The sequence below is a fragment of the Balaenoptera physalus genome (assembly GCF_965194825.1).
Source record: "Balaenoptera physalus genome assembly, chromosome: 11".
Taxonomy (NCBI): domain Eukaryota; kingdom Metazoa; phylum Chordata; class Mammalia; order Artiodactyla; family Balaenopteridae; genus Balaenoptera; species Balaenoptera physalus.
In genome coordinates, this window is record NC_138896.1 from 72,285,790 (window position 1) to 72,297,211 (window position 11,422).

The 11,422-nt window shown below is 43.5% G+C and overlaps 1 protein-coding gene across 3 annotated transcripts in view; it reads right to left on the reverse strand.

The window, feature by feature from the left end:
• IP6K1 (inositol hexakisphosphate kinase 1) overlaps nucleotides 1–10,672 on the reverse strand; it is an 82,355-nt gene extending 71,683 nt beyond the window's left edge. Inside the window, exon 1 of one of the 3 annotated variants that reach the window (XM_082413664.1) lies at nucleotides 10,471–10,672. The gene's annotated coding sequence lies outside the window, so the exon portion shown is untranslated. Of the gene's footprint in view, nucleotides 1–10,149 lie in introns of all 3 variants that reach the window. The other 2 variants (XM_082413663.1, XM_082413667.1) reach the window with 2 other exon arrangements.
• Nucleotides 10,673–11,422: the final 750 nt, after the last annotated feature.

Below are 11,422 nucleotides of genomic sequence, written 5' to 3' on the forward strand. Positions count from 1 at the left end.
AATACATAAGAACAAAAAAATTGACTTGGGAAGAAAGTACAGCCAAGCAACGCTGTCAGTGTACCAAAGCCACCCACATAGTCTTCAGCAGACCCAGCAGTCAGACTGGATACAGGGAGCAAAGGGTACAGTTACCAAAAGGCTCCAAGATGAGCCGAAAGGAGAAACAAAGTCCCCTGCATAGCTTTTAGGGCTTATCAGTCAAATGAAGAATATCAGAACCAATTATCTGAACTTTTTTCTAACAAAGTATTTTACCTTAATCTCAGGTTGTACGAGGACTAGAAAATCGACCTGCTTTGTTCAGGGGGTATGACCCTAACTACAGTCTTATACTTGAAAAGATAAAGTCCTTAAAGGAAAGTTGGTTTTGATTTGCTTTCATCACCTTCAGACAAGGATTTTTACCATCAATAAGTTTTACAAACAGCTCCAAGATCCTTCGCCCTCCCACAGGGCCAGTATTTCAATAAGGACCACATACAGCAATAAGGTTTGCTCACAGCACAGATGATAGTTTCCCAAGTAAAATGCTTACCCACCTAAAGCCAAATTTCCCAGGTATCAGGCCAGGGTGCACAGCTGTTGAGGAGGAAAGGAAAAGTTGTCCACATTTAAAAGATGAGGAAACTGGGCTTCCCTGGTGGCGCAGTGGTTGAGAGTCTGCCTGCCAACGGGGGGGACACGGGTTCGAGCCCTGGTCTGGGAGGATCCCACATGCCGCGGAGCAACTGAGCCCGTGTGCCACAACTACTGAGCCTGCGCGTCTGGAGCCTGTGCTCCGCAACAAGACAGGTCGCGATAATAAGAGGCCCGCGCACCGCGATAAAGAGTGGCCCCCACTTGCCACAACTAGAGAAAGCCCTCGCACAGAAACGAAGACCCAACACAGCCATAAATAAATAAAAATAAATAAATAAATAATTTTTAAAAAAAAGAATGCCATTTGAATGGCTTTCAGTTCTAAAAAAAAAAAAAAAAAAAAAGATGAGGAAACTAGGCACTTCCCTGGTGGTCCAGTGGTAAACAGTCCACCTTCCAATGCGGGGGACGCACGTTCGACCCCTGGTCGGGCAAGTAAGCCCGCGTGCCACAACTATTGAGCTCACGCACCTCAACGACAGGGAAAACCTGCACGCCACTAGAGAGAAGCCCGCATGCCTCAACTCGAGAGAAACCTGAGCAGACGTGCACCGTAACGAAAAGATCCCGCATGCCTCAACAAAGATCCCGTGTGCCCCAGCGAAGACCCAACGCGGCCAAAAAAAAAAATAAGGAAAATAAATAAATAAAATAAATAGATATTTTTTAAAAACTAATATGTCATTAAAAAAAATAAAAGATGAGGACACTAAAGCACACAGAAGATAATCAGATGAAAGCTAAAGTAGAAAAAGGAAAGCTTTATTTGGCCCACTTTATAATATAATATGAATCTAAACATTCGTCTAAGCTCACAACAAATATGAAATGCATGTTACTCTTCTTTAAAAAGAGCAAGCGAGGGAATTCCCTGGCCGTCCAGTGGTTAGGACTCCACGCTTTCACTGCCGAGGGTCCGGGTTCGATCCCTGGTTAAGGAACTAAGATCCCACAAGCCATGCAGCACGGCCAAGGCGGGGGGTGGGAGGGGGGGAAGGAACAAGCATTTCACTTTAAAAAAACACAAACATCAAGATCTATTTTGTATAAAAAACAAATTATATAGTAGTTTTACTCATAGTTGTCAAAACTTAGAAGTAACCAAGATGTCCTTCAACTGGTGAACGGATAAATAAATGGTGGTACACCCACACAATGGATTATTCAGCACTAAAAAGAAATGAGCTATCAAAGCCCTGTAAAGACATGGAGAAATCTTAAATGTACATTACTAAGTAAAAGAAGCCAATCTAAAAAGGCTATATACTGTATGACTCCAACTACATGACATTTTAGAAAAGGAACAGTAAAAAGATTAGTGGGACTTCCCTGCTGGTCCAGTGGCTAAGTCTCTGTGCTCCCAATGCAGGGAGCCCGGGTTCAATCCCTGGTCAGGGAACTAGATCCCACATGCCGCAAGTAAAGAGTTCACATGCCGCAACGAAGATCTCGTGTGCAGCAACTAAGACCCAGCACAGCCAAATAAATAAATAAAATATTAAAAAAAAAAAAAAGATTAGTGGTTGCCAGCGGCTGGGGGAGAGGAAGGGATGAATAGAAGAAGAGATTTTTTTAGGACAGTGGAACTATTCTGTATGATACTATAATGGTAGATATATGTCCTTATACATTTGTAAAAACCCATAGAAGGTACATAAACTGCAGACTTTGAGTCATAATGATGTGTCAATGTACGTTCATCAACTGTAACAAATGTACCACTCTGGTGTGGAATGTTGATATGTATGAGTGGGGCCAAGGCGTATATGGGAACTCTCCATTCAATTATGCTATGAACCTAAAACTGCTCTTAAAAATAAAATCTATTTTTTTATCTTTTTAAAAAATTTTTATTTATTTATTTATTTATTTATTTAAGTTTTGGCTGCATTGGGTCTTCATTGCTGTGCACAGGCTTTCTCTAGTTGAAGCGAGCGGGGGCTACTCTTGGTTGCGGTGCGCAGGCTTCTCATTGAGGTGGCTTGTCTTGTTGCAGAGCACGGGCTCTAGGCGCACGGGCTTCAGTAGTTGTGGCACATGGGCTCAGTAGTTGTGGCTCGTGGGCTCCAGAGTGCAGGCTCAGTAGTTGTGGCGCACGGACTCATTTGCTCCGCGGCATGTGGGATCTTTCCGGACCAGGAATCGAACCCGTGTCCCCTGCACTGGCAGGCGGATTCTTAACCACTGTGCCACCAGGGAAGCCCCAAAATCTATTTTTTTAAAAGCCAATTTTTTTGTTTTGTTTTTGCTCTTTTGTTTTTTTGTTTTGTTTTGTTTTTTTGGGCCACGCTGTGCGGCATGAGGGATCTTAGTTCCCCAACCAGTGATCGAACTCATGCCCCCTGCAGTAAAAGCACAGAGTCTTAACCACTGGACCACCAGGGAAGTCCCCCAAAAGCCAAATTATTCAAATGTTCTAATTTTTTATCTGGGTGGTTGTTAGGTATATACAGGTGTAAAAAATCATCTAATTTTGTGTTTCTATACTTTTATACTTTTTGTGTTTTTATACTTTTATACTTTGTTTTTGTTTGTACACTTTTATACATATTTTATGCTTTAATAAGAGTTACTTTAAAAGAAAACAAAAATTTAACAGGGAAATCCAATCATTTGAGGGGCGAAAAAAAAATGTGTACTTAAACGAACACTGAGGCAGAGCCTATTTATCATGACAAGGCATGGGCACTGTCTGAGCACTGATACTCCCTGGCTGTGTGGCCTAAACATTCTCACTTCATTTCGTCAAATGTAAAGTGAATGTACTACTACTTGTCTCATAGGTCTATTAAAAAAGAAGTTCCTTCTCTTATCCACTTAGTTATTCAAAAGAAAAACAAGAAGACCAGGGAATAAAGATTCCAATCAAGCAAGAGGAATACTGCATATTAGTTCTCTCTCTCAACAAACTATAAAAAATACAGTAAACTGGGGACTTCCCTGGTGGTGTAGTGGTTAAGACTCCACGCTCCCAATGCATGGGGTCCGGGTTCGATCCCTGGTCAGAGCACTAGATCCCACATGCATGCTGCAACTAAGAGTTCACATGCCACAACTAAGGAGCCCGTGAGCCGCAGCTAAGTAGCACACGTGCTGCAACTAAGACCCGGTGCTACCAAATTAAAAAAAAAAAAAAATGCAGTAAACTGAAAATAAAATAGACACTTCAAATTTTTAACAAAAGGCCCTCTTAAAGCAGCATTTAAAGAGTAATTTTCTCATTTCAACCAACTCCCACATGAACATTTCATTCATCTTAAATACCCACCTTATCTTCTATCCAGAAAATATCATTTTAGCAACTCCATAAAAATCCAATTTATTCTTTAAGGGATTTGAGAAGCTTTAAAAAAGGATGCTGATAATCAAGTTCTTGGCTATAAAGAAACTAGTCACTGAACACTAGCACAAGAAGTCAATGGTGAAACAGAATGCAGCATGCCAAACAGAGCTATGAATATGCAGTGTGGAAATGACTTTAATGGGACGGGGGATTTAAGGGATGAATACTTATCACCAAAAGCACTGCTTGCTGCTCCCAGAAATTAAAATCTAGAATACTTAGCTAGGACCCTCTGGTGGGTGCTAGTTTTCAAATACCACACATGGAAGATCATCAGACAAGGAAGCCTCAAGCTTTAGAAAAAAGGTGCATGTGAATTAAAATTAATTCACGTGTGACTTTTTTTTCTTAGGTAGCAAAATACCTGCCACATGACCAACAGTCTAAAGAGGCAGTGCCAACTGTGGTAACTGGGCGTGGATACTTACAAAGGCACAAATCACCAAGGCCAGGCTCCACAGAGAGATGAAGGATAAATTTTGTGAACCCTGTGGATAAATTTTGTGAACCCTGTGGATGACCAAGAAGCCTCCTAGCCCGCGTCAATTAACAGAAACCCAGAAACATGACAAGTAACTGAAGTTCTAAAGCAAAGAGACCCCCCTCAATCTAGAAGCTTGTGTCTACATGCAATAGTTCCTGATTATTTCAACTTCCCACTTCAATGTAATATCCATTAGTTTTTGACTCAGCATGGGTACATCTGGAAATCTGGCAAAAAAACAGAAAATGAAGCTTAGAGCTGAGAACTACAAGGGATGAATAATAACCAAACTGGGCCCGGAGTCCAAAGAACTGTTCAACTTTTTCCGAAACAGTGTCCCTGAATGAAACTTATCTAACACATGTATTTTCTTTATAAGGTGCTTCACAGCCTTCTTGTGCTTAGGAAAATTAGACAGCGCTCCAGCACTATACTTGGGAGGCATTTTAATCAGCAAAATTACCAATAAAAAAAAACAATATGAAAAATCATGGCACTAAATAGACCATGAAAAGGACACCTGTTTACCATACAAGTATCCCCCACTTTTCGAAAATTCACTTTACGCCACTTTGCTTTTATGAAAGACCTACATTAGTACCTGCTTTCACTAACCAAAAGAAATCCAAAGAGCATTTTCACTTTTATGAAAAGGCAAAAAGTAAAAACAGCATTCAGTATTTGTTTTGCAGGGAGTCATTATAGAAGCAGTGTGCACCCAGAACAGCGAGAGTGGCACTGCCAAGCTCCTTCCCCGGAAACTACACTCAGCATCTCAGCATCAAGCTGCTACAACAGCTCTGAATTGTATCTGTGAGCATCTGTGCTTTATCTTGATTTAAACTGCACATCCGTTAGCAAGATGTGTCCTAAGGTAATTGCTTCTTCACTTTACGCCGTTTGGCTCATGAAAGGTTTCATAGGAGCACTCTACTTCCATCTGAAAGCACTCTTCTTTCACTGGAAATCAAGGGAAATATGTATTACAGCTGAAACAAGATGGCAGAGTGTCACCTGGTTCCACCTCAGCTGGGAATGTACACCAGGCAATTCAAATTTTTCACCATTTCTGGTCTGCAAAGGGTTTTCTCTGATCACTGGAGTGGCTCAAATTTTAATTCATCGCCAAACTTTAAAATCAGGAAATTACACATGAAAATCCAGATTTCTGGTTTTCCTTTAAAAAAAAAAAACAAAAATCACAAGATCTGGTAATAACAACTGGCTAAAACTAAGAAACAGTGACCCTTTCAATAGGGCCTGTGGTTGCTAGTTCACCGAAGTCCCCACCACTCACCACTGCCCTTACACCCTGCTTCCCTAATTTACTGCCAGCTAGCCCCTGATGTAAATGCATCGTTTACCAACCCAGATGTTTATAATATACTGCTGACTGCAAAAAGGTACAAATCAGGATGTAATGCATAATCTCATTTTTGTAAAATTTATAAGACACAGAAAAAAAGTCTGGTTGTACAATAAAACAGTAACAGTAAAATTATGGATGGTCCTTTATTTTTATTTCTTCTTGTTACTCATGTTATCTTTTTTTAAACTAGTGAATATATATTACTTACATAAGTTATTTCCTACAACAGCTTCGAGATATAATTCACATCCCATAAAAGTCACCCATTTAAAGTGTACAATTCACAGGAATTCCCTGGCAGTCCAGTGGTTAGCACTCCGTGCTTCCACTGCAGGGGGCATGGGTTCGATCCCTAGTCAAGGAACTAAGATGCCGCATACCACACGGCAAGGCCAAAAAATAAAATAAAATAAAAAAATAAAGTGTACAATTCAATGGTTTTTAGTATATAAAAGATATGTGCAACCATCGCTACAATTTTAGAACATATTCATCACCTCTCCTCTCATCTACCCCCAAGCCCTAAGCAACCACTAATCTACCTCCTGTCTCTATAGATTTGCCTCTTCTGGACATGTCCTATAAATGAAATCATATAATATGTGATCTTTTGTGTCTGGCTTCTTTCACTTTGCATAATGTTTTCCAGGTTCCTCCATGTTGAAGTATATATTAGTACTTCACTCCTTTTCATTGCTAAATGATTTTCCATTGTATGTATATACCGTATTTTATTTATCCATTATCGGCTGATAAACATTTGGGTCATTTCCCCCTTTGGTTATTATGAATAATACTGCTATAAACATTCATACACAGGTTTTTGTGTGTACATATGTTTTCATTTTTCTTGGGTAGATAACTAGGAATGGAATTGCTGGTAACTCTATGTTAACCATTTAAAGAACTGCCAGACCATTTTCCAAAGCGACTGCGTCATTCTCACCAGCTGAGTATAAGGACTCTGATTTCTCCACATCCTCACCAACACTTGCCATTATCTAACTTTTTGATTACAGAGTAAGTTGTTTAGAAGTGTTCATTCAATCATAATACACTCAGATTTTTATGGACTTAAAGATGCTCTTATTCCCTGACATCAAAATTTAGACTTGAAAAGAGTCCAATTCTAGACCTGCTTCCCTAGCCTGTTCACCTTCTGGAAAATGAGGGGACAGGAATAAATGGGCTAAATCCCCACCCACAAATAAAACTTTTACAGAAATGATCAGATTTTCTAAGCACTCAACAAAATAAAGTCTCTAACAGGGATTCAGCACTGAAGTGAACATATGTTCCCTTCAAAACTCATTTGCAATGCCTCTTACATAAACCCAGCTTCAAACCATAATAGCAGCAAACATGAAGGAGAGTCTCAATCTATCACCTTTTGTAAAAGAACCAAAATGTCTTGGGTTTTTACACTCAGAATTCATTGCTCAAATCCTGCTGTAGTATAGGAAGAGAAATGAAATCTGATTTAAAATCAGGGCAAAAGCACAGATTGGCACAAACATACAAAATGCCCCTCTGCTCCAAGCCAGAGACAGAGTGCACTGTGCAGCGTTTCCCCAGCTCTACCCATCACTGCTCCTTATAGTCTCAGGGCAGCACTGGGAGGAGGACAAGCAGCAAATACTACTGACATGTTTACAGAAGCCCAAGGTGGCAGTGAGAAGACCCAACCAAGAAGAGAGTCTAAGAATCTCAATGCTATGCTCACCCAATACATGTTTTCCAAGAGTCAAAAGTGGCATCTTAGCCAGGAAGCGGGTTGAGCCGCAGAGCCCCTTCTGAGATGCAGAATTGCTTTCTGTTCTCAGGCTTCAGTCATGCACTTTGAGCAAGTTCTGCTGCCTCTTGCAGAATGAGGATGGGCCTCCATAAGGTGCTAGAGTGCAAGCACTCCAGGCAGGGTAGGAGGTGGAGATCCATGGCCAAATTCTCATTTCTATTTGCCCATTCCCTCCATTTCCCTATTTAATTAGAGGGTGTTCTAACTCAGACAAATTTAGCACATTTTTGTAAACATTTAGTCCTTATCTACTACATGCAGGTACAAGAAGACACAAAAACACAATCCCTACAGGAAAGGGGTTAGGTCTAATCAGAGAAAACAATTATTCTCAAAAGAGTATATACTGTGTTTTTTGTTTGCTTGTTTGTTTTTTTAATAAGGGCAATGATACTACTGCAGTTCAGAGGGAGTGGAATATTCCCAAGAACTGGAATGTTTTGGGAGTGTTTCATAAAGGAGGTAGGAGGGACGTGAGCTGGACTCTGGAGAAAAGAGAAGTGACATTGAAGGCAAAGAGGGGCAAAAGCCAATGGATTGGCTGGTAAAAGGATCTGTGTAAGGAAATATCATGTATGGAATGTTTACCAAACCATTTGGTTAGTGGGGTTAGGACAAACCCTGAAGAGCTGGGTTGGGGCCAGCTGGGCAGCAGCACCTTAAATGCCACATTAGGACATCAGATCTCATCCCATAGGTCTGCAGCAGTTTGACTTTAGTGTAGGATCTCCATAGTTGTGAATTATGTCTGTTGCTCATAATAGTTAAAAGCGTTGACATTTACAGGTGAATTATGTAAATACAAAGTTAAAGTAGATGGAAGGGCCACTATTCTAACATTCCTACTCATCTGCACTTAAAAATGCCCAGCACAGAAGTACTGCTATTAACTATCTCTGAGTAATAACATACACTGAATCAAGCAAGCATCATCTAATACTCATAAGTATTCATGAGGCAGTAAAAGCATTAAACAAAGGCAATAAAGTTCTTGGATAGTCTATAATTTCCTTGGGGCAGCAGTTCTAACATACGGTTAGACCACAAATGGACTTTAATGGACCCCCTGACCTCCCTAAAATTGCATGCAAAAATTAGTGTAGTGAAGTTGACTGAGTGGATCTGTCTCTTTCTATATCTCAAAGAGGTCAGATACCCAAAATAGTCTAAGAGCCTAACTTAGGATTGTTTTAATAGAAAACAGCAAGAATCTGGGGACTTCCCTGGCGGTCCAGTAGTTAAGACTTCGCCTCCCAATGCAGGGGGTGAGGGTTCGATCCCAGGTTGGGGAGCTAAGATCCCACATGCCTCACAGCCAAAAAACCAAAACAGAAAACAGAAGCAGTATTGTAACAAATTCAATAAAGACTTTAAAAATGGTCCACATCAAAAAAAAATCTTTAAAAAAAAAAAGAAAGAAAAAGAAAACAGCGAGAATTTATCCCTGTGGCAGCCTTAACTTTCTAAAGGAAGTGTTAATCAGAGGGGGGGTTGGGGGGAAGTTAGATTGAGGCCATTTTGAGAAGTTCCTAATATTTTCATATCTCCCTCCTTTCTTGTAAAGAACTGCCCAAGGAACTAGTCTCACCAAAATCAAGACTCATTCAACATTCAAAAAATGGCCCAAGGGAGGGTAATGAAATATCTAAAAACTACTCACTCAACTTCTCTCTCTTCTCACAAGTAAGGGAAACAGCAACAGGCCACCAGCTGCCTCTGGTTTCAGCATCTTCTCCAAAAAGATCTCCTGACCAAACAGCGAGTTTCCTTCAAAATTACACGTTCTGAGGTGACAAGATCCTGACACAAACCCACAAAGTATTGCTGCTTGACTTCTTAGTCGTCTCAGGCAGGCTTGCTGTAAGACCATATACAGGAGCCTATGCTGAGAAGCCAAAGGACCACAGGGAAAGAGAAATGTGTTTTGGAGCACTCAGAACTCTTCCTAGACCTGCACACCTTGCCCGGCGTCTCTAACCCTCCTACCCTCACAAGAAGCGGGGGCTGGCGGTCTGTTTTCATTGCGCAAGATACATTTACTCTATTAAAAGTTAATTTGGCATTCACGAGACAAAAAGAAGTTTCATTTCTTTTTCTGATTCTAACACACTCCCACATTTCCTTTGTCTCCTGATTACACTTGCCAGATTATCTCTTTAGTAGATAAAATCAATCAACTCACCACCATAATATTCACTTTCTCCCAGAGCCAAAAGAGCCTTACCACAACTCCAAAGAGTGGTGGTCCAGAACCAAAGAAATTATGTCCCAAAATAAAATTCGGGCATCATGGACATTTAACCAGGCCCTTCAGGAAGAAGCAAACGGTGAGCTCTGAGGAGCACAGACGGCAGGCGCCAGGCAGAGGGCCTTCGCCCTGTCAGAATCACAGGGCCGTCACACTGGCCTGCCTGGTTCGCGGGGGCTTTCGACTGTTTCGTCTAGTCTTAGTCTCAAGCAGTCTGAAAGTCAGTCGCAGGAGCGAAATCTAAGAAAATGGTACGTGTATTTCTCACCTGGGAACAACACAAGACCCCGGAGAGCATCAAGCTGGCACTGGACACGTTTCAGCGCTGCGGGTCAGCGGAGCCCAGGGCTGTAGTCACAGTAACTAGTTTCCCGCTACACCTCGGGAGCGGGGCTCTCGGACCTCCACCCCGAGGCCGTCCTCCGACCTCGGCAGCAGCATCTAGGAGGCTCCACGGGCGGCCCGTCAGGACGATCGAGCGATGCTCAGCCGATACCCCTTCCCTGCGCGCGCCAGCTCCAACCCCGCGCCCGCCGCCGCCCGCCCCGCGGCGTCAGGCCGGTCTTTCGGCCCGGCTTCTGTCACTCACCGGCCGGCCCAGGCAGCGGGCGCCCACGGCTCCCCACGGGAGCTGGGCCCCCCGGGCCTCCAGGTTTCGACCCGCCCCCTGGCAGGCAGCGCAGGTGGCTGAGCCCCGCAGCAGCGGCCCCACACCGGCCGCTCGGACCACCTCCCGGCGCTGCCCACTAGGTACGGATCAACAACAAGATGGCGGCCAGCCGAGGGGGCGGGGGCCGGGCGTCATAGTAACCTGGACGGCAAAGAACCCGCCCACGGCTCAGAATATCCCCAATCAACAACATCTTTGCCCGACGCCCAGGGGAGTACCTCCCGCTCACAGGTCGGCCAGCCTGTCAGTCAGACCCTGCCTCTCGTGGCCCGTGCCGAACGCCTCAGCACGTGACTGTGACGGCACGGGTTGGCGCATGCGCGCCGTTCCCGGAGTTGCTGGCGGCAGAGCTTTCACTGGCTACTCCGAGTCCGGGGCGCCCTTGGCATCTCTGCGTGCACGGCCCCCGTGCGCAGCCGGCAGCGTCTTCTCCCACGCATGCTTAGGGAATGTCTGCTGTGTGCTACATCCCTTTTTTTTTTTTTAATCACTCACCCTAGAAGGCAGGACTTGTCGCTCCCTAGTGAGGAAACTGAGGCTCAGAGGGGGAGGCCGGGCCAAGGTTACACCACCTCTGGAAATGTAAGCACCGGGTTTCGTTCCTCCTCTTACTGGCTCCAGTGTATAATGCCCTCTTCCCAGCGGCTTCCCTAGCTTTGCCCTTCATCAGCCTTTTGTGCTGCCCCAGCAGTCCCTGGTCTGTTGTCCACGTTTGTCCTTCTGCCTGGAGTTCAGTCCCCAATTCAGTCCCCAGCACAAGCCCTGGCACACAGCGGGCATTCTTTCCTCCTACCCTAGAGCATCTCGTCTTGAGTTCTTATAACATCTTTTGCCCTGGATTGTCATGATCTGCCCCCGAGGCCAACTGTGA